This window comes from Lygodium microphyllum, chromosome 10 (genome assembly GCF_053477565.2).
Source record: "Lygodium microphyllum isolate KBCC chromosome 10, Lygodium_microphyllum_v1.1.10, whole genome shotgun sequence".
NCBI classification, from domain to species: domain Eukaryota; kingdom Viridiplantae; phylum Streptophyta; class Polypodiopsida; order Schizaeales; family Lygodiaceae; genus Lygodium; species Lygodium microphyllum.
In genome coordinates, this window is record NC_141144.1 from 79,916,625 (window position 1) to 79,936,225 (window position 19,601).

The following is a 19,601-nucleotide window of genomic DNA, read 5'->3' on the forward strand; positions in this document are numbered from 1 at the left end:
TTAAATCTCATCTCCCATCCCCTCTATCCTGCACCCTATCAAAGCATTTGCCATTTTCATCTCCCATCCCCTCTCTCTCACTCTTACTCTTTCAACTTTACCCCAACCCTTGGGCCTGTGGAGTCTCCCTCCCTTTCAACTTTCAAGACCCAAGTTTCAAGAGTCGAGACTTAAGCATCTCACTCTCTCTCTCTCACTCTCCCTCACTCTCCCTCACTCTCCCTCGGGCCTCTTTATCCGTCATCGGCATCATGACTTGTGAGAAGCATGAGGCCTTCAATTTGCACGCGATCCATATGGAGAGGGATACGAAGAAGTCCAACTCCCACCATTGGACATGTAAGTATTGCGGGAAGCGCTATACAAGTGGTGCAACTTAGCTTCTTCAACATCTTTCCAAGACGGGGGGGCAAGTTGCTCCATGCAAGGAGATGCCTCAAAACATCACAGAGAAGATTCTTGCCAAGATGAGAGGGGGATCTATAAGAGGAGGAGGAAGTGGCTTATCGGCACCAATTCCTATGCCTACTAACGAGGAACATCGAATGTGGGCGTATCTTCAACCGATTCGGGAGAGGCCTCTACCATTGGTGGTGGTGGTGGCTCCACAACCACATCCGGCTCTAGTAAAAGACAAGAGTGGAGGCTCATGCGGTGTCGGAGAGATAATCCTCTCTCTCTGAAGCTCTTGGTCGTGTATGGATCGGTTGCCTTTCTTAGAGAAAGGCAATGACTTGCGAACATTGAAATTGCATACACGGTGATTGAGTGCAATCTTGCATTCAATGTTCTAAAGCAAGAGCAATGGAAGAAGATGGTAAAAGCCATTGCCAATGTGGGTCTATGTGAAGGATGGATTGGTGTCACATACAACGACATGAGGACGAAAAAGATTGATGAAGAGAAGGAGAGGACTGATAGAGCCCTTGATCCTATTCGGGTCGCATGGATAAAATATGGTTGCTCCATTCTCACCGATGGATGGAGTGATCGTAAGAAACGGGGCATCATCAACATACTTGTCTCATGTCCACTCGGCACTTACTTTTTTGGGGGCCGTAGATATCGGCAAGAGGGGGAGAAAAATGATGGACACATTTATCTACTGCCACATTCGACATGCTATCATTGAGGTATACATTGCCTTTTAAATTTGTTTCACTTTCTTTCATTATGATAATTGATTTATGCATAACTATCTATCTCCCTATTCTAATTTCTCTCTAACATCTATCTCGATTCTCTCTTTTCCCTTGGACCCCAAGGCCCTAAACTATAGTGATGGGTCAGGCACGAAGATCGAGATAGTCGTTTCTTAGGTGCGGAGAGATAGAGTGAGTGAGAGAGAGTAGAGCAAAGAGTGTGCACGGTTTTTGATACAATGACGAGTGCGTACCTTTAGGTTTTTAAATAGATATGTATATATGTAAGTACAAGTGCTAAGGGTGTGTTCACACCTGAGCACATTTAAAGGCATGAGGGCCTTTATTTCCAACAACTTCCCACCTAAAGGCAATGTGCCTTGAGAGGAGAAAACTCCTTGCATGCCTTAGTAGCAGCCACATACTCTGCCTTTGTAGTAGATAATGCAACACACTTTTGTAGCCTGGAGATCCAAGAGACTGCTTCTCCTGTGAAAGTAAACACATACCCAGAAGTGGATTTTCTGCAATCCGCATCACTAGCATAGTCTGCATTCGTAAAGCCAACAAGAGATACCTTCTACTTTCCAAAGCCGATGCACAAATCCTTTGTGCCTTTGAGGTATCTCATAATACCTTTTAATGCATCCCAATGCTTCTTGCCAAGGTTTGCTATGTATCTACTAACCACTCCCACTGCAAAGGCAAGGATTGCAGTGCTTAAGGGTGGGAAAGAAAGATCTACAACCTAGTGGAGGTTTCGAGGCCAATAAAGTTAGAGGTAAAGTTTCCATATGCTTCTTGGTGAAGCTTCAATATTATCTCACCAATAGATGCAAAGTGGATGGAAGAGGATGACTTGGCAGACCATCTTTAGTTGTTGCAACTTTATTGAGATGCTTTTCAGTTAGAGCGATTGTCTTAGTCATGATCAATAGAGCAATGGTACGGAGCATTGCCCGATGCTCAAGGGGGAGGTAGCACTTCCACTCCACTAGCTGTGGACAACTCTCATATGTAGTGGATCTCAAATGTATTCAACATGCATCCAAGGTACTATGTTGATAGCATGTTTGCCATGAGGTCACTACTCAGTGTACTAATCATTGCGAGATGTATGCAAATGAGTATGAGTTTCACCCGAGCACTGAAACTACACATTTGCATTAGTTTATGATCAGTTTGGCATGAGTTCTTTCCTCAGTTTTGAGAGTAAAGTTTTGATAAGTTTCAAGTCAGTTTTTGATTAGTTTGAAAATTGTTGATGGTCGCTTTTGGGATCAATTCTGTATCAATTTTTGCATTAGTTATTGATCAGTTTTGGCAATCAGTTTGTGATCACTTTGGGATCACATTTACACCGATTTGTGATCAGTTTTTAGATCAGCAAGTAATCAGTTTATGGTCAAATTATGCTCAGTTTTCAATGGTTTACAGCTGGTTCCATGGACAGCAACGTGTTAGTAAATGCCATTGACAATTTCAGCCATGGTTCATGCCGAATTAATGCTTTTCTATGGTTGATAGTAAGAACAATTGAGAAACAGAAGCTATGGATCCATCCAATGGGTTTCTAGCAACAGTTGTAGATGGATTTTGAATTTTATGTTATGTATATGTTGGCTGGAGAATTTTAGCAAGTTTGGCACATATGATATGGTTGAACAATAGTGGCCAATGTTGTGACTGTGATGCCTTATGGACATTGGAGTGTAGTATGTCTTTTGTTTGGCACAATGCAGTGTAATTGAGGACAATTGCAGGAATTTCAAGGGGGAGGTTTGTCATGAGGATGTGAAATTTTGAGGTGCTCTAATCTTGGTGATAGCATTTGGTTAAGATATTAATCAAATGTGTAAGGTTCTTTAGTACACGTGATTCATGTTGCAATTATTTCATGGTAACAAGCTAAGGACCTCGAGGATGTAGTGGGTGTCAAAGGCAAAAGTTGTAATAAGTCATGCCTGATAGGTACTAGGTGGTACTCGATGTTAGATCTGGGTCTAGACCAAGTCATTGGCCACTAATATCAGTGATGACATTAGAGACTAGGCATTATTTATTTATTTAATGCTAGTCCAGGGGGTCAATAATTACTCAAGGTTACTTGGAAGACAAATTGGTCTAGCCAATTTAATTATTGGCTGGTGGAATTAATTTTTTGAGCACTAGAATAATTATTAATTAATTTTTAAAATTATTATTTTGAAAATTAAGTTAGTAAGCTGGATAATGTTGAAAAATGGGATTAGAAGGTTGCTACTTGACAAAACTTGGCCATGTAAGTGAAAAAAACATTTTTAGGGGCCGTTGGAAGTGTATTCTAGCACTGTGAGAGAGAAGAAGGTTGTTAGAGAGCAAGAAGAGGCTGCTAATGTGATTCTCAGCTACAAGGGATCAGTCTGTCAGGGGGTAGGTGTCTTTTTGGTAGAAGTTGTATGTGACAGGTTCCTTCGCAGTTTGAGTAGGGTAACAATTGCTTTTCAGTGTTTCTCATGATGAAATTCTAAAATTTCGCTCTCTAGAGCATTCTCTCTCATCCGTCATGTCTCAAGTTATCGCAGCATTTTTTGGTAGTTTGAGCCATCAAAGGAAGAGATTTCAATCAATCTTTGTTGCAAACCCTAATGTATAATAGAAAATAGTGTTTGATAGGCACCTCGAAATGCATGCTTAGAATTGAGGTCCTAGGACTTAAATTCGAGTAGCTTAAATTGAGGAATTTCAGGGAGATTTAAGAGGCTAGCGAGCCAATCTTAGATTTGGGACTGAATTTGTTTTTTAAGGAGCAAGATGAAGGCCAATCCTTGAGCAAAGCAAGGGGAAAATTAGTTTGGAGGCTTGTTGGTGACTTTTGACGGCAAGAGACACTTGGATTAGTGGAGGAAATCAGAGAATCTCAGTTGTTCTTCTTCAATTTGCAATATAAAATAAAGAAATACCGCAAGGGGCGCCAACTTTGGGACCAACTTGCTGCCCATTGTGCAAGATTAAAGTGGTAAAGTGTGCATTTTCAGTTTTACGTAAATTTTATGCTTGTTGTAATTAGTGCTTAATTACATTATTTACCACCATATCACAAAGAGAGAGAGAGAGAGAGAGAGAGAGAGAGGATCTTTGTTATGGATAAAGAATTATGCTGGCTACTTGGATTTGTGGAAGGAGAGAGAGAGATGTGTTGAGAGAAATGCTACAGGGGAGAGAAGGATCGTAGGATTTTTGCGCTTGGCTATGGGCTTGATGAAGATGTTCATCTTGTGAGATGCTGTAGGGTGGTCTTAATTGCGAGATGGCACAATGTTTTGGTTTGGGACCATGTGGGTCGATTTGATGCTTGCACATTTTCTTCTCTCTTTCTTATTCTTATTCTCCTTCTTGACGATTGTTTTGTGGTGGGCCATGTAAAGAAATACTCTGACATAGAAACACAAATAACAATTGTACGACAAAGCACAAACTGACAAAAGAACTCAGTTAGGGTTAGGGTAACTCAGAGACAATGAACACAGAAAATAATTGAAGTGATATAATTGCTGAATATACAATGCTTATGTAGCAAGCACACTATGCAGTGAATGAATACTGAACCTCGAACTCTTGTATCTCAAGGATCAGGGCAGGGGTAATGAGCTGGAGAGGTCGTACTCTGAACGGATCCCAAATCCTAGCAAGGCAGCCTCTAGATGTCGAACACCAGCAAACATAGTAGTGAGAAGCTGGATCTGATGCAGGCGACAGTGATGAGAGAGACAGACTAAAAATGCAGGCGGGACAGCCTACAGGAGAGCGTTGCATGAAGGAACCTGTGTTTAAATTGAGTAATTAAGGAAGCTGCTTTTGCATGTCAAACATAATGTGGTAGATAATTAGATAACTAAGCAACCCGAGGAAAGTGCGGTGGACATGACTTGGGTCCGTCCTATGGAAGGGTGGTCCCAGTTAGCTGGGAACTTTTCTCAAAAGACGTGATAACGATACTGTGAACACCTAGAATCAGTTGAGTTAGAATCCCGATTTATGCTGTTTTAGGGGAGCGGAATGTGACTATACCTTATGGGTAGAGAGATTGAGCTTCGCATCCCTCTCATTTCCCATTCTCCATGAACCAAGTGCAGCATGAATCTGCTTCGACTTTGTTGTTTCTAGTCAAAGTGGGTCATCTGGAGCTCGACGCTAGCTACTTCCTAGAGACTTGGCTGATAGAAACTGCCAAACGCAAGCTACGGATGATGTGGCAGGCAGTATGGCAGCAGGTCTGTGCAGGAATAGCAGTCGTCTGGTTGGGATCAGCTCCAAATTGTGAGAAGAGGGCAGGAAATTAGGCGCCAATTGATGTAGACAGCAATGGACAGCTTCGGCTGAGATGTCCTTTGCGAACAGGGTGTGGGCAGCAAGCTGAAACACCTGAAATCCTCAAAAATGAGATTGAGGGCTGAATGGAGGGCAGCATACATATTTATAGAAAGTTTGGGTCCTCTCAACTGGGTTTGTGCTTATGGGACACAAAAACTCTCTAGGATCGCATTTCTTTTAAATAAACTAGGTTTCTTCATTAATTAAGCAAGTTTTGGGGCTGTTTTAGTAAAGTTAATGCATTTTTAGCTCAACACCCCCTCTTAGGTCCAACAACGGTGCCACGAGGAAGAGCTATCCCTACTGAACTGACCACATGGCCTAGCAATAGCCCATAAGGTACTCCAAAGACACACTTCCGTGGGTTAAGAGTGATACAAAATTGTCTGCAGCGCTCAAAGCACTTTCTCAAAATAATCAACATCCTTTCCCTTACAGTGGCTGCCCCCAGGTCATCAATAAATACTTTCAACTCATCTGGGGAGATGTTAGCAAAGGTCTTGTCTGCTGTTCATTGCCACAATCCAGGTGCATTGCACAAACCAAAGGCCATCACATGGTACGCAAAAGTACCAAAGACAGTAATAAAAGTTGTTTTCAACTTGTCCTCTTCTGCAATTGCCATCTGGTTATATCCTGCAAAGCAATCCATAAACGAATATATCTCTCTACCCGCTAATTGATCCAAAATCTGGTCAATAAACGGCAACGGGTAGTAATCCTTAACTACAGCTCTCTAAAATCCACACATAATCGGATCTGGTTGTTTTTCTTCTTCCTGATAACAACTGGTGAACACCATTTTGTGTGTTGAACAGGGAAGATTAAACCAGCTTTTCTTAGCTTCTGCAACTCCTCAAACAGCCCGTCCCTTAGTTCGAAAGGCATACGCCTTACCTTCTGACGCACAGGACGACTGCCTTCTTTTATAGGAATAGTATGAATAGCTAGGCTAGGAGGGATGCCTCTCAGCTCATCATAACTCCAAGCAAAGATATCGCGGAATTCTTGAATCAAGGACACATAGTCCTCCCTTTCCGCTGAACTGAGCATGGAACCTAATTTAATTGGCCGCGAATCATTCGGCGTGCCAAGGTCCAACTCAATCACATCCGCATCTCTTATCCTATCTTGCGGCTCTATCGGCTCATTTAGAGATATTTGATAGATATCCTCTGTAGTGGACCAAGGCGTCCCACCCCAAAGCAGCTAGAGCATCGGTCAAAGGGTGTGCGTCGGCTGCCGAGTGGCTTACTAAGACTACAGAGGCGATGGTTATCTTACCAAGGGAGCCCAAGTGATCACCCCAGAGAGGACAGGGCATCGGACAAAGGGTGCACATCGGGCTGCCCAGTGGCCTATCAAGCCCTACAAAGGCGGATGGAATCAGCTATGGACTTTTTCTCTTTTGTTTTTGTTTTTGTTTTTTTTTTTGGATTTGATAGGTTTAGCATTAAGTGTGGGTTTAAATAAGTTTTCGTCCTATTGAGTATCCATGTCCCAAACGAGAGAATGATAAAGGATGGTTAGACCCAAGACCTTTAAAAAACAAGCACACTATCCCTATCATTACTGGGTCTTGATGAAGAAGAATAAGGCTAAGGTGTGGATATAGCAAATATGTGAAGCAAGCAAGATAAGCAAAGCAAGCAAGCAAGCTAAGGAAAAACTGCGTTGGAGATTGCCATGGGTAATGCCTCGAATATGGTGAATCTAGACTCGACCACTCCAAAAGACCGAAAAGGGATGAATGCGCACACATGCATGTTTACATGAACAGAATGCCAATGCATGGGGTAATGCAAAGGGTGATGCAAGATGCCATGCGCAGGAAAGATGCAATGCAATGGTGCCACTTGGACAGTGCCGTTACAGGGGAATTGTTTACTTGCCTAAGCACCCTTTTACAATCATATCATCTTGACAGTGCGGATGACGTTACAAATGTCCATAATACAATACAGAAGAATAAATGAATAAATGACTAAAAAACTGTAAGCATTATCACTATCACTATCAAGAGAAGTAGCTGCCCCCTCTCAAACTGGAAGGGAAAGTAATAGGGAAGCACCCTCTCCCCGTCAAGTTGAAGAAGTAGGGGAGGGTGTACCCAAACTGATCTTGGGTAACAGGTACTGAAGAACCGGCCGGTTGACCGCTTTGGTCAAAATATCTGCTAAAATTGTCAGATGTGGGCATAAAATCTAGGCGGATAGTGCCTAGCTCAATCTACTCTTTGGAAAAGTAAAAGTGGACTCCCACATGCCACGCCCGTGGTGTGATGATCAGATTGCCTGCAAGGGCAATGACACTCTGGTGGTTGTAGTAGACAACGGTAGGAGAGTTGCATGGGTATTGAAGTGCTGCTAGTAAACTCCTCAGGTAGATGGGCTCAATGGTGCCATCGAAGAGAGCACGATACTCAGCCTTGGCCGTGGAAGCCACCACTGTCTCTTGCTTACGGCTTGACCAAGAAATGGGAGCTGTGCCCAAGGTAAAGAGATAGCCACCATGGGAACGTCCGGTGTTGGGATCTCCTGCCCAATGAGAACCAGTGTACCCTTGCAAACAGAAACCAGAACCGTATGTCAGGCCATAAGAATAAGTACACTGTAATTAATGCAACACACGAAGACATGCAATTCAATGTGACATCCTAGGTGTTGTGAAATACTGATTGAGTAAGCTAAATTTGGCCTAGTGAGAATTAACCAAATAAGATTTCCTTCAACAGAGTGATAGATATGTGTATCGAAGGGCTGTCCTAGGGTATCCTTCGACAAGTGGACAGTAGGATCAAGAAAAGCTGCAGTCGGGCACCGGTTGAGGATGTACATCGAAGTGTTAACAACCTTGACCCAAAGGTGCTTAGGAAGCTCTGTTGCAAATAGCATAGAGCATGCCATTTCCATGAATGTCCGGTTCCTACGCTTTACGACTCTAATCTGAGAGGGGGAGTTAGTAGAGGTGAGCTAGCGAGAGATGCTATGCTTTGGTAGAAATTCGGAAAACTCGTGGGAGATAAACTCACTACCACTATTACGCCTCATGCAACCAACATGACGTCCAGTCTGGTTATGAACCAGCAGTACCCAAGCAAAAAAATAGGTAAAAGCATCGGACTTATGCTTGAGAAAGTACACCCACATGTATCTAGAATGATCATTCACTATTGAAAAGAAGTACAATACGCCATTCAAGACGATAGTGGATGTCGGTCCACAAAGATCAACATGAATCAATCTAAGAGGTTCCTCACCACGATGTGTGGAGTGCTGAGGAAATGGGGTAGGGTGCTGCTTTTCGAGTTGACATGCTTTACATACATCATGAGCTAGTTTTAGGCAGGGAAGGCCCTCAACCAGCTGATGGTGGGATAACAGAGTCATAACCAATATGTCCTAAGCGAAAGTGCCAAAAACACTCATTGTTTCTAGGCTCCTGAGATGTGGCTAATGCTTGGAAGTTGTGGAACACGGAGCCCTCAGCTATTGGCTCGGTCAGAAAGTGTGTAATATGGTAAAGGTCATTAGGTTGTGCCTCACCACGAGCAATCGCTAAACTAGTATGAGAGTTAAAGATCTCGACTATGGTCTCTGTAAAGAAAACTACTCACCCTAGCTGGCAAAGCTGTTGAATAGATAACAAGTTCATCCCAAGCTGAGGGACATGGTGTACATTGTCCAACAAAGCTAGATCCGGAGCCTTGTCAGTGGCAAAACTGATGCTACCTTTAGCCCGAATCTTGATTGAGGAGTTGTTTCCTATGTGGACCCGCACAGCTGCAGGGGCTCGGGTACGGAAAATGTCCTCTATAGGAGTTATATGATGTGTAGCTCGGGTGTGATGAGTGGGCCTCTACGGTAACCTCGTCAAGAGGCAACTCACAGATGTGGACAAGACTCGCATCTGATGTCTCTATAGAGACAATGTGGGCCTTTGTAGACCAGTCAGGCATGCCCTTTGGAGTTGAGAACGTTGTTGATTGAGATGGCTGAGCGGTGGTAGTATGAGTCTGACCTTTATGCTGCCCCTTGCCATCACCCTGCCTCCCCTATTGGGGGTTGCCCAACTGAGGGGCGGGGGTCTGAGACTTAGATTTGGGTGCTGTCTCTGGCCTTTGAGCGATACTCGTCGAGCCTTTTGACAATGTTGACAATACCTATTCTTTTTAGGTACATTCTGTCACCCTTGTTTAAGTTGTGACTGGGAGTTTCCTTGGGATTCCTTGGATTGATTTTGTTTTTGATTTTGAGTGGAGGTTTGGTTTTGTTTGCCCTTTCCTTGTTACTGTCAGAGTGCAGCGGTGCGGAAGGGTAGGACTGAGAGAGAGAGAACGCAGAGAGAGAAGGGAGAGAAAGAGACAGTGGACGATGAAGATCTTCTGTATAAAGAATGCTGAATACAAAGATATACACTGGCGCAGTGCGCTGGACTGCGTGTCTCCACCTCGACGATGCGACCTGCTGTCCACCTCGAAGTCTGCTGCAGTCTGCACTGTCTGCTGTCTGAAATCTGTGAACAGAGACAGAAATCTGCACGGCACCGGTCTGTAATCTGCGACAGAGAAGAGTGGCCAGACTGCTGGAAACGTCGACTATAAATAGTCGAAAACTGCCACGAACTGGGGCGCCAGAAAATAGGGCGCAGCCTGAATAAGTCGGCTGCAGACAGTCGGACTGCCACGTGGCAGTCCGACTGCTGCTGGTCCGACTGTACAGCTGCCTGCCCACCAAACAGGCTATGATCTCTAACACCCCCTCTCAGAGCCTGGACAGGGCAGAAGCGTGAGGGATCTGGAATGTTGCCGAAGGAGAGCCTGAGGAAGCGCCTTCGTAAACAAATCCGCAAGATTGTCCTCCGTCTTGCAATACTCCACAGTGATGGTCTCATCCAGAAGCTTTTCTCGGATGAAGTGGTACTGAATCTCAATGTGCTTCGTCCGGGCATGAAAAACAGGGTTCCTCGCCAAGGCAATGCAACTCTCATTGTCACATCGCAGCAATGTAGGACGAGTCTGGGGGCACCTAAGCTCATCCAACAATCTCCGAAGCCACACAACCTCGCATGTGGTGGAAGACGCGGCCCGATACTCCGCCTTAGTAGACGAAAGGGCTACCGTGGGCTGCTTCTTGCTACTCCATGAAATAACACCTGCACCCAAAGTAAAGCAGTAACCTGTTGTAGACCGCCTGTGGTCCACGTCCCCGGCCCAATCCGAGTCGCTCCAACCTGCAAGTACAAGATCTGACCCATCTGTCCCTGCGGGGTAATGAATCCCCAAATCAGACGTCCCCCTTAGATACCGAAGTATCCTCTCAGCAGCCTGCCAATGCACGGTCTTAGGTTCACTCATGAACCCTGCCAAGAGCCCAACAGCAAAACATAGATCAACCCTGGTGTTGAGAAGCCAAATCAAGGACCCTATCAACTGTCGATAGCGGGACGCATCCGCCAAAGGAGAAGCTGAATGGGAAGAGGCCTTCCAGTTCGGATCCATAGGAGTAGAGAGGGCCCGACAATCTTCCATCTCAAAAGACACCAAGAGCTCCTGTACATATCTCTGTTGAGAGAGAAAGATCCCCCTCTGAGACTGATAAATCTCATGGCCTAAAAAGAAATGGAGTAGCCCCAAATCCGTCATCTCGAACATCCGATGTAAAGCTGACTTTGTCTCCTGGACCTGCCGTGCATCATCACCTGTGACAATCAAGTCATCAACATATAATACAAACAGCACACAACCATCCTCGGAAGTGTGAACATACAGCTGCGGATCGGCCTTGGACCGCCGATATCCCAACTGAGACTGAAGGAACGAATCAATCTTCTCGTTTCAAGCTCGCGGGGCCTGCTTGAGGCCATACAGGGCCTTCTTCAACCTGTAGACTTTCCCATCTGAAGAACCAAAGCCAGGAGGCTGCTCAACGTAGATCTCCTCCTTCAAATCACCATTCAGGAAGGCCGACTTCACATCCAACTGATAAACAGGCCATCTCCTATGGCCAGCCAAAGCAAGAACTGCCCTAATGGTTGCCATTCGAGCGGTGGGGGCAAAGGTGTCATGACAGTCAATCCCTGGGCGCTGGGCAAAACCCTTAGCAACAAGGCGAGCCTTGTGCTTATCCAAAGTACCATCACTGAGATATTTGGTCTTGAAGACCCACTTGACTCCAATCACCTTCTTCTTCGGGGGGCATGGCACAAGTGACCAAGTGCCATTCCTCTCAATAGCCTCCAACTCAGCTTCCATAGCTTTCTTCCATGGGGCGGACTGTAAAGCCTCCTTCACGGAGGTGGGCTCTCGATCTTGCATAACACGGGACATCAAACAATAATTGGAGCAAGCAAGCTCCGAAGAATGCGCCTGGTGCCTCCGTGACCGCCGCGGACCTTCCTGCGGTCCCCACTCCTCAGGAACCCCCTCGATCCCTGAATCACGGAGTGTGTCACGGACCCAACGAGGAGGAGGCCGAACCTCCCCTCGTCGTTCTCCATCAGCAGAAGACTCTGGAATGTCCACCGGGGGTAACTTCTCAGAAGGGTCCGGTGGAACAGTAGACTCTGTGTCAGAAACAGAATCATAATCAAAAGGCACGGGCTCCAGTGGAACTGTAGAAGGAGCCCAACTCTCCCCGGGATCTCCAAGAACGGGATGCTCTTCACCCGTTAAAGTAGCCGGAACCTCCACAAACCGCACATCACGGCTAGTATATACATCCCACTTGACGGGATCATACAGTCGGTAGCCTTGGGACTGGGAGTTGTAGCCAACAAATACCTGTTTTCGGGAAGCCGCTTCAAATTTATCACGGTGAGCCTTGGGAATGTGAACATAGACATCACACCCAAAGACGCGAAAGTAAGAAACATCTGGCTTCGATCCAAAATAAGCCTCAAATGGAGTCATTCCTTCCACGGCCGAAGTAGGGGATCGATTAAGAATGTGAACTGCAGTAGCCACAGTCTCGGCCCACAGAACCTGAGGGGTCTGTCGGTGCTCCATCATGGTGCGCGCCATCTCGATCACACTGCGGTTCTTCCGTTCTAGAATACCATTCTCTTGAGGAGTATTGGTATTGGCAAACTCCTGGTGAATTCCTCTATCTGCACAAAACCGAGCAAATTCATTAGACACAAATTCACCTCCCTTGTCGGATCGCAAGGTCTTCAACTTCCGGCTTGATCGGTTCTCCTCAAAGAGAAGCCAATCCTTGAAGTGCGAGAAAGCTTCTGACTTTAGTGCCAAAAAATAGGCCCATGTCATCCTGCTGTAGTCATCCACGATCAGCATGAAGTACGAGCTCCCACGCAGGGACTCATTCCTCATAGGGCCACATAGATCCGTAGATACGAGCTCCATCGGTGAAGTAGACCGCCGCGAAGCTGTGTGGGGAATGGCATCCCTATGCTGCTTCCCCCGTATGCAGGAGACACATGGCTGTTGGCTCACCACTATATCCGGCAACCCTCGAACAAGCTGTCCACGTGACGCCCTCCGAAGATAGTCATAGTTCAGGTGACCAAACCGAGCATGCCATAACTCAGACTGTGACTGTGAGGTAAGAAGAAGAGTAGAGAGGGCAGTGGAAGACTTCAGTTTGTAAATGCCGTTCTCCTCATATCCAGATGATAGAACCTTCCTCGATTCACGATCAAGGACTCGCACTGTAGAATTGTCAAACTCCACCAAAAGACCAAGGGAGCAAATCTTATGAACTGAAAGGAGATGGTACCCTAATCCTGGTACAAGCAAAACCTCTGAGGTATGGGTGCCACCTCGTCCATCCGGAATAAGCTGCATCTTACCCCGACCTGCAATAGAAACTGAAGAGTTGTCCCCAATGAGAACCTGCCCACGCGAAGGTCGCAGCTGGGCAACACCATCTGATGAAGGGGTCATGTGCCGTGAGGCACCACTATCAACAATCCACTCTCGAGCTTGGAGAGCCGTCATCACAGCATCAGAAGCATTCGGTGAAGCGTCCTCAATGACAACTAGATGTAGAAATGCAGCTGATGAGGGTGCAGCCACCGCTCGAGAATCCTTGGTATCCTTCTTCTTGGTGTCCTTCGTGTCTTTGTCAGGGCAATCCTTCTTCCAATGGCCAGTCTTTCCACAAATATGACATGTGGAGTCTTTGTCCTTGTCCTTCTCCTTGTCCTTCTTGGACTTGTTATTCCCCGTCTTCTTCTTTTGGTCCTTCCCCTTCTTCTGAGAGGCTTGACCTGTCAATGCCTCCGTCTTCGAAGCATTCTGTCCCTTTAACTGTTCCTCTTGGTCCAAGACCATAGGAACTAACTCTTCCCAGCGAAGAGTAGACTCTCACCCTGAAGCAATAAGGGCAGAGTAAAATGTACCGAATCGTGGCGGCAACTGGGACAATAGTGTAATCGCCATGTCTTCGGAGGAAATCGGCTTCCCCGCATTCTGAACCTGCATCTGTAGCTGCCTTAGCTTGTTAATGTGTTCCCTTAGCGAAGAAGACTTATTGACGGACAAGGTCCGCATCTGTACCTCCAAAGAAACCCTCTTCATCAGGGTCATCCGATTGTACATTTGATCAAGCTCCAGCCATATCTCACGAGCCACTGTTAAGTGCTCGATGTGAGTGATTACGGCTGTAGTGCATGATAGAAAGAGAAAGGATCGAATCCTGGCATTCAATTTGTCCCAATGAGACTGGGCCTTGGCCAACTCCGCACGAGCATCGGAAGAGAGATTGGACTCATCTCTTACCGAAGGCCGGTCAATATCCTCCTGTACCAACTCCGCCAAATCATAGGACTCAAGGATGGCCAACATCATAACGCGCCAAATGCGGTAATTGTCGCCGTCGAGCTTCTGATCTGTAGGAAGAGCCGGTAAGACAGGCACCTTCCGATCCATAATTGCCTGGAACTCCAAGTCCATCTCTGTAGACATCTTCACCTGCAATGCCTTCTCAAACGCAAAAGCAGCCCCCTCTGACTGGGTAGTCTCAGCCTGCTAAGGCTCTTCCGCGTCCCGAAGCTTCTTCACCCGCCGGAGGCGATGAAAAAGCAAAACCTGCACTTTTAGGTTGAAAACTCAAACTTCCTCCGCGTCAAATAGCAGAAAACAGCAGCAAATCCACCACCTGTACTCCTTTCCTGTGCGCCCACACTCGTTTCAGCCTTGTTCCAAGGCGCAGCCCTCCTGTCTGCCCTTAAACGCAAAAAACGCAAATTTGTGTCGCGATGGAAACTCCTCTTCAGGTTGATTCTGCGCTCAGTTAGCCCTCAAACATTGCTCTGATACCATGTCAGAGTGCAGCGGTGCGGAAGCGTAGGACTGAGAGAGAGAGAACGCAGAGAGAGAAGGGAGAGAAAGAGACAGTGGACGATGAAGATCTGCTGTATAAAGAATGCTGAATACAAAGATATACACTGGCGCAGTGCGCTGGACTGCGTGTCTCCACCTCGACGATGCGACCTGCTGTCCACCTCGAAGTCTGCTGCAGTCTGCACTGTCTGCTGTCTGAAATCTGTGAACAGAGACAGAAATCTGCACGGCACCGGTCTGTAATCTGCGATAGAGAAGAGTGGCCAGACGGCTGGAAACGTCGACTATAAATAGTCGAAAACTGCCACGAACTGGGGCGCCAGAAAATAGGGCGCAGCCTGAATAAGTCGGCTGCAGACAGTCGGACTGCCACGTGGCAGTCCGACTGCACAGTCCGACTGCTGCTGGTCCGACTGTACAGCTGCCTGCCCACCAAACAGGCTATGATCTCTAACAGTTACCCCTTTTGAGAAGGATTTCTTTAGCTTTTATTACAAATGGATGGAGTACAATTGAGATTCACTAATCTCCTCCTCTAACCCAAGTGCTACTTGTCATTAATGACAACAAATTCAGCCCAAATTTGCTCCTTAGTTTGCTTGAGACCTTCGTTGTTCTCCTTGAAACAAGTTCAGCCTAAATCTGATATTGGCTAGTTGGCCTCTTGAATCTCCCTCAAATTCCTTAATTTCAACTATTAGAATTCAGGTCCTAGGCTCTCAATTCTGAGCACACATCCCGAAGTGACTCTCAAACCCAATTTTTGTATTGTAAAGTAGGGTTCATAGCAAAGATTTTCCAATATCTCCATCTCTAATGACTCAAATGGTTGGATTTTGCTGAGATAACTTGAGAGATGGCTATAGGATGAGAGAGAATGCTATAGAGAGAAATTTCATAGTTTTGTTGCGAAAAAGGCTAGAAAGCTGTTGCTGTCCTACTCAAACAACCATGGAAGTTATAATGTACAACTTAGGATCACTAGAAAGACTACTGCTCTCTCTTGTATGTTGTTACCTGCACTAGAAGGACCTTGGGCTGTTGTCACTTACACCTAGAAGGCCTCAAACTGTTGTTGCCTGATGTAGGACTAGTCAATAGTGGTTTCAAATCACATCAACAACATCTCCCTGCTCTCTAATAGCCTCATTCTCTCTCACAATGGCTGGAATAGTCTTCCACTAGCTCGCAAAAACGTTTTCCGAGGTTTTGCCAAGTGGCGGCCTTGTAATCCCATTTTCTAGTATTATTCACCTTATTAAATTAATTTTCAAAATATTAATTTTGAAAATTAATTTAAACATTTTTCTAGTGCTTAGAAAAATAGTTTCACAATTCAACAATTATATTGGCTAGGCCAATCTCTCTTCCAAGTATCCTTGAGCAGTTATTGGCCCTTAGACCGGTATTAATTAATTCATTAATTAATATATGGTCTCTAATGTCACCACTGTTGGCATTAGTGGCCAATAAATTGGTCTAGACCAACATTTGACCCTAGGTACCACTTAGTGTCTATGAGGCATTATTGATTACAAATCTTTTCTTTGTCATTGACTAATATTTCAGGGTCCTACTTCCCACACTATGAAATAATTAATTTGCACCTCACATGTGTAAGTCATATTTATACATTTGATGGGTTTCAAATCAAATGCCAAAGAAAGCAATAAAATTTCACATCTTGGTGACATCGTTTTTTCCACTTCATCTTGGAGGATATTGTTGAGGATAGCAATTATTCATCAGGAGGGAAGTGTTACATCCTTGGACGTCCAAAGGGGCGCTAGTAGCATTGGTCATGGTGGTCATGAAGTGACTTAGTGTGATGGCACTAAGGACACTTTGGGGCTAGGGCAATGGAGTTCTATTTTTAGAACAGAAGATCCTATTGTGCACATCATTTTGTAATCACCACTCTTGGACCCTTGGCTTGTTGGCTGATGCGTCTGTATATTGGAAAGGTGTGTGGTGCTAGTCCTTGGAACATGGTTGTGACCTTGAGTGCTGGTGGCGCTTAGGCTCAGGGGTTAGCTTGTTCGGCTCTATGGCTAGGATGTGGGTGTGATGTCCAGTCCCTTTATTATCATTGATATTGAAACCAGCCTTCCTTGTTAGATATGGTGGTAAAACTTGATCAAGCACTTATTACAACAATTAATAAATGAACATTAACTGAAATGCACACATTACTATCATAATCTTGAATATTGGACACCCTGTTGATCCCAAAACTGGCGCTCCTTGTGGTATTTCTTAAACTGTAATTGGTAATGGATTGAGTACAAGCTCAGATTTCACAGTCTCCTTTGCCGATCCAAAAGCCCTTTGCTATAGAACCAATCAACAAACAATTCAGGCCAATTGCCCCTTGATTTTCACCCAGGACTTGTACAAATGGGACCACAAATTGGCCAAATGCTACCCCAATTCACAATGGATGAGCTGGCATATGAAATCCTTGATGATTTCTTGAATTTCAGGTGCTGATTTAAATGTACAATGTCTCTAATTGATGGTACGGTTTCCAATGTGGTTGGTAAACCCTAATTTTTGCAGAAATTTAGGGTTTGCAGCAGAATTCTTACTATTGTCCACGAAATCTGACTGAGAATACCTTCAATATGCTGAGATTTGTTGAGAGAGTGTGTGAGAGAGCTCTCGAGAGAGAAATTCCAGAATTTCTTTGTGGGGAGCTCCAAAAATGGTTGCTGCCTTGCTTGGATCAGGTGAGAAGCTATCACCTCTTGCTTGGGGAAGTTGGAAATGTTGTCGCAAAGGACAGCAGCTTCCTCTGGCCTCCAAGCTGCTTTCCTTTATTTCCAATGGCTGAATCCAGGTCTGAAAACTGATCAACAGCTCTCTCTCTCTCTCTCTTTTCGTAAAAGGTAATTGTATTAATTACGAAAAAATGTACAAGTTTACATGATTACAAGATACACGATGGCTGTACGCCAGCGTGTGTCAACTATCAGTACAAAACCCGGACCGAGATACACAAGTCATGGCAAAGACACAATGGAAATTGCCATATGCTAGGGAAGTAAGTCTTCCCGAGGGAGCAAGTCAGAGTGCCGAATGAGATCTATTTGCCAAAGCAAAAGGCCTTTAAGCCTGGCAATGTGTCTCGGAACATTAGATGCCGAATCAAAAAGAAAGGCATTCCGAGTGGTCCAATTGTGCCAGCATCCCCAGTATCTAAGAAAATGGAACAAGATCTTCATATGCAACTGCGCCGGTGTGGGGTGTTTTGGGCGTACAAAAACCCAATCGAAAGGGCTTAGCGAGAAACCAACCACCGCTTGCCAAACTGCTGACAAAAGCGACCATATATTCTTAGCGAGAGGGCAAGAGATAAATCGATGACGGACCGATTCCAGCGTGGAGGTGCAGAAGAAACAATTGCCGTTAGAGATTCGACGCTTGGAAAGGACCGAGGTAAGAGGAAGACCACCAATCATTACCCTCCAAAGAAAGACCTTGCATTTGAAAGGTGTCTTGTTCACCCAGCCCTCCATCACAGTTGCCTTCCACCATGACTGAGATTTCCGCAACCCCCATATAGTATTGGCTTTAGTGACCAGCCATTGATGATCTTTAATCAGAAGATGATACACCTGGTTAGCCGAGGCCTTTTCCAAATTCAACCGGTCTCTCTCTCTCTCTCTCTCTCTCTCTTTTCGTGAAGATAATTGAATTAAGTAGTAAACATTTACATCAGACCATCAAGTTAGCAAAGGAAAAATAGACACAAATGAAAGTCTACCAAGACTCTAACACAGAAATGTCACACAAAAAGGACAGCTAGTGTGGAGCGAACATTATCCAGCAAGGGAGCAGCAATGTCAAGAAGAACAAGATCAGTTGACCACATGGCCATGGATGCGGATCATGAATAAAAATGAAGGCATTCCAAGTATCCCAAATATGCCACAGGGCTGTCCATCTAAGGAAATGGAAGAGGCATGAATAATCTGAATGCAAAGAGGACCTAGAGGTCATCTTTCCCATAATCCACGAATGAGTTGATATGCGGTACTGAGTCATCGAGGACCACACACGGGAAATAGAACTCCAAATCTGTCTAGCAACAAGGCAAGAGACAAAGAGATGAAGCACTGTCTTGTCATATGTAGTATAGAATACACAACGACCAACAGAGATTTTGTGGGCACGCAACACATCCCCAATTGGAAGACCCCCAATAAGCAGCCTCCACATGAACACTTTACCCTGATACGGAACCTTAGACTTCGAGAGCCGGATGAATCTTTCCTGCCACTTCTTTTTTCTATCCTGAGTATGCCATAATTTATTAGCCTTACCCGTGACCCATCTCTTGGCCTCCACCATTTGATGATATATCTGGTTAGCTGACCTTTTCTCGAAACCATCAGGAATCACAAACGTCCAATCATGTCGGGGAGACAATGGCTGTAATGCAGGCAAAGGAGAGAACCTTATCTCTCTCTCTCTCTCTCTCTCTCTCTCTCTCTCTTTCTCTCTCTCTCTCTCTCTGAGGTTCAATGAACTGAATGAGTCTCCACCAGTCTAGAACTGCCTTCTTCCCTATTGCACGGGCATTTTTGCCAAATGGCAGCATTTTAATCTCATTTTTCAGCAATTTTCAGTCATTTAAATAATTTTCAGAATTAATTAATTTTGAAAATTAATTTCAGCTCTTCTTATTGTGCCCAAAATTAAATGTGCCCACCCATAATTAAATTGGCTAGGCCATTTACAACCCTAAGTGATCCCTAACCTTAATTGACCCTTAGACTAACAACCAAAACCGAATTGCC

At 45.1% G+C, this 19,601-nt stretch overlaps 1 protein-coding gene across 2 annotated transcripts in view; it reads left to right on the forward strand.

Annotated features, from left to right (window-relative positions):
• SRFR1 (Tetratricopeptide repeat (TPR)-like superfamily protein) overlaps positions 1–19,601 on the forward strand; it is a 154,997-nt gene that overhangs the window by 58,911 nt on the left and 76,485 nt on the right. The window contains exon 2 of one of the 2 annotated variants that reach the window (XM_087686475.1): positions 3,929–4,140. The exons of the other annotated variant lie outside the window; for it this stretch is intronic. The gene's annotated coding sequence lies outside the window, so the exon portion shown is untranslated. The remainder of the gene's footprint in view (positions 1–3,928; positions 4,141–19,601) is intronic. 2 annotated transcript variants of the gene reach the window in all.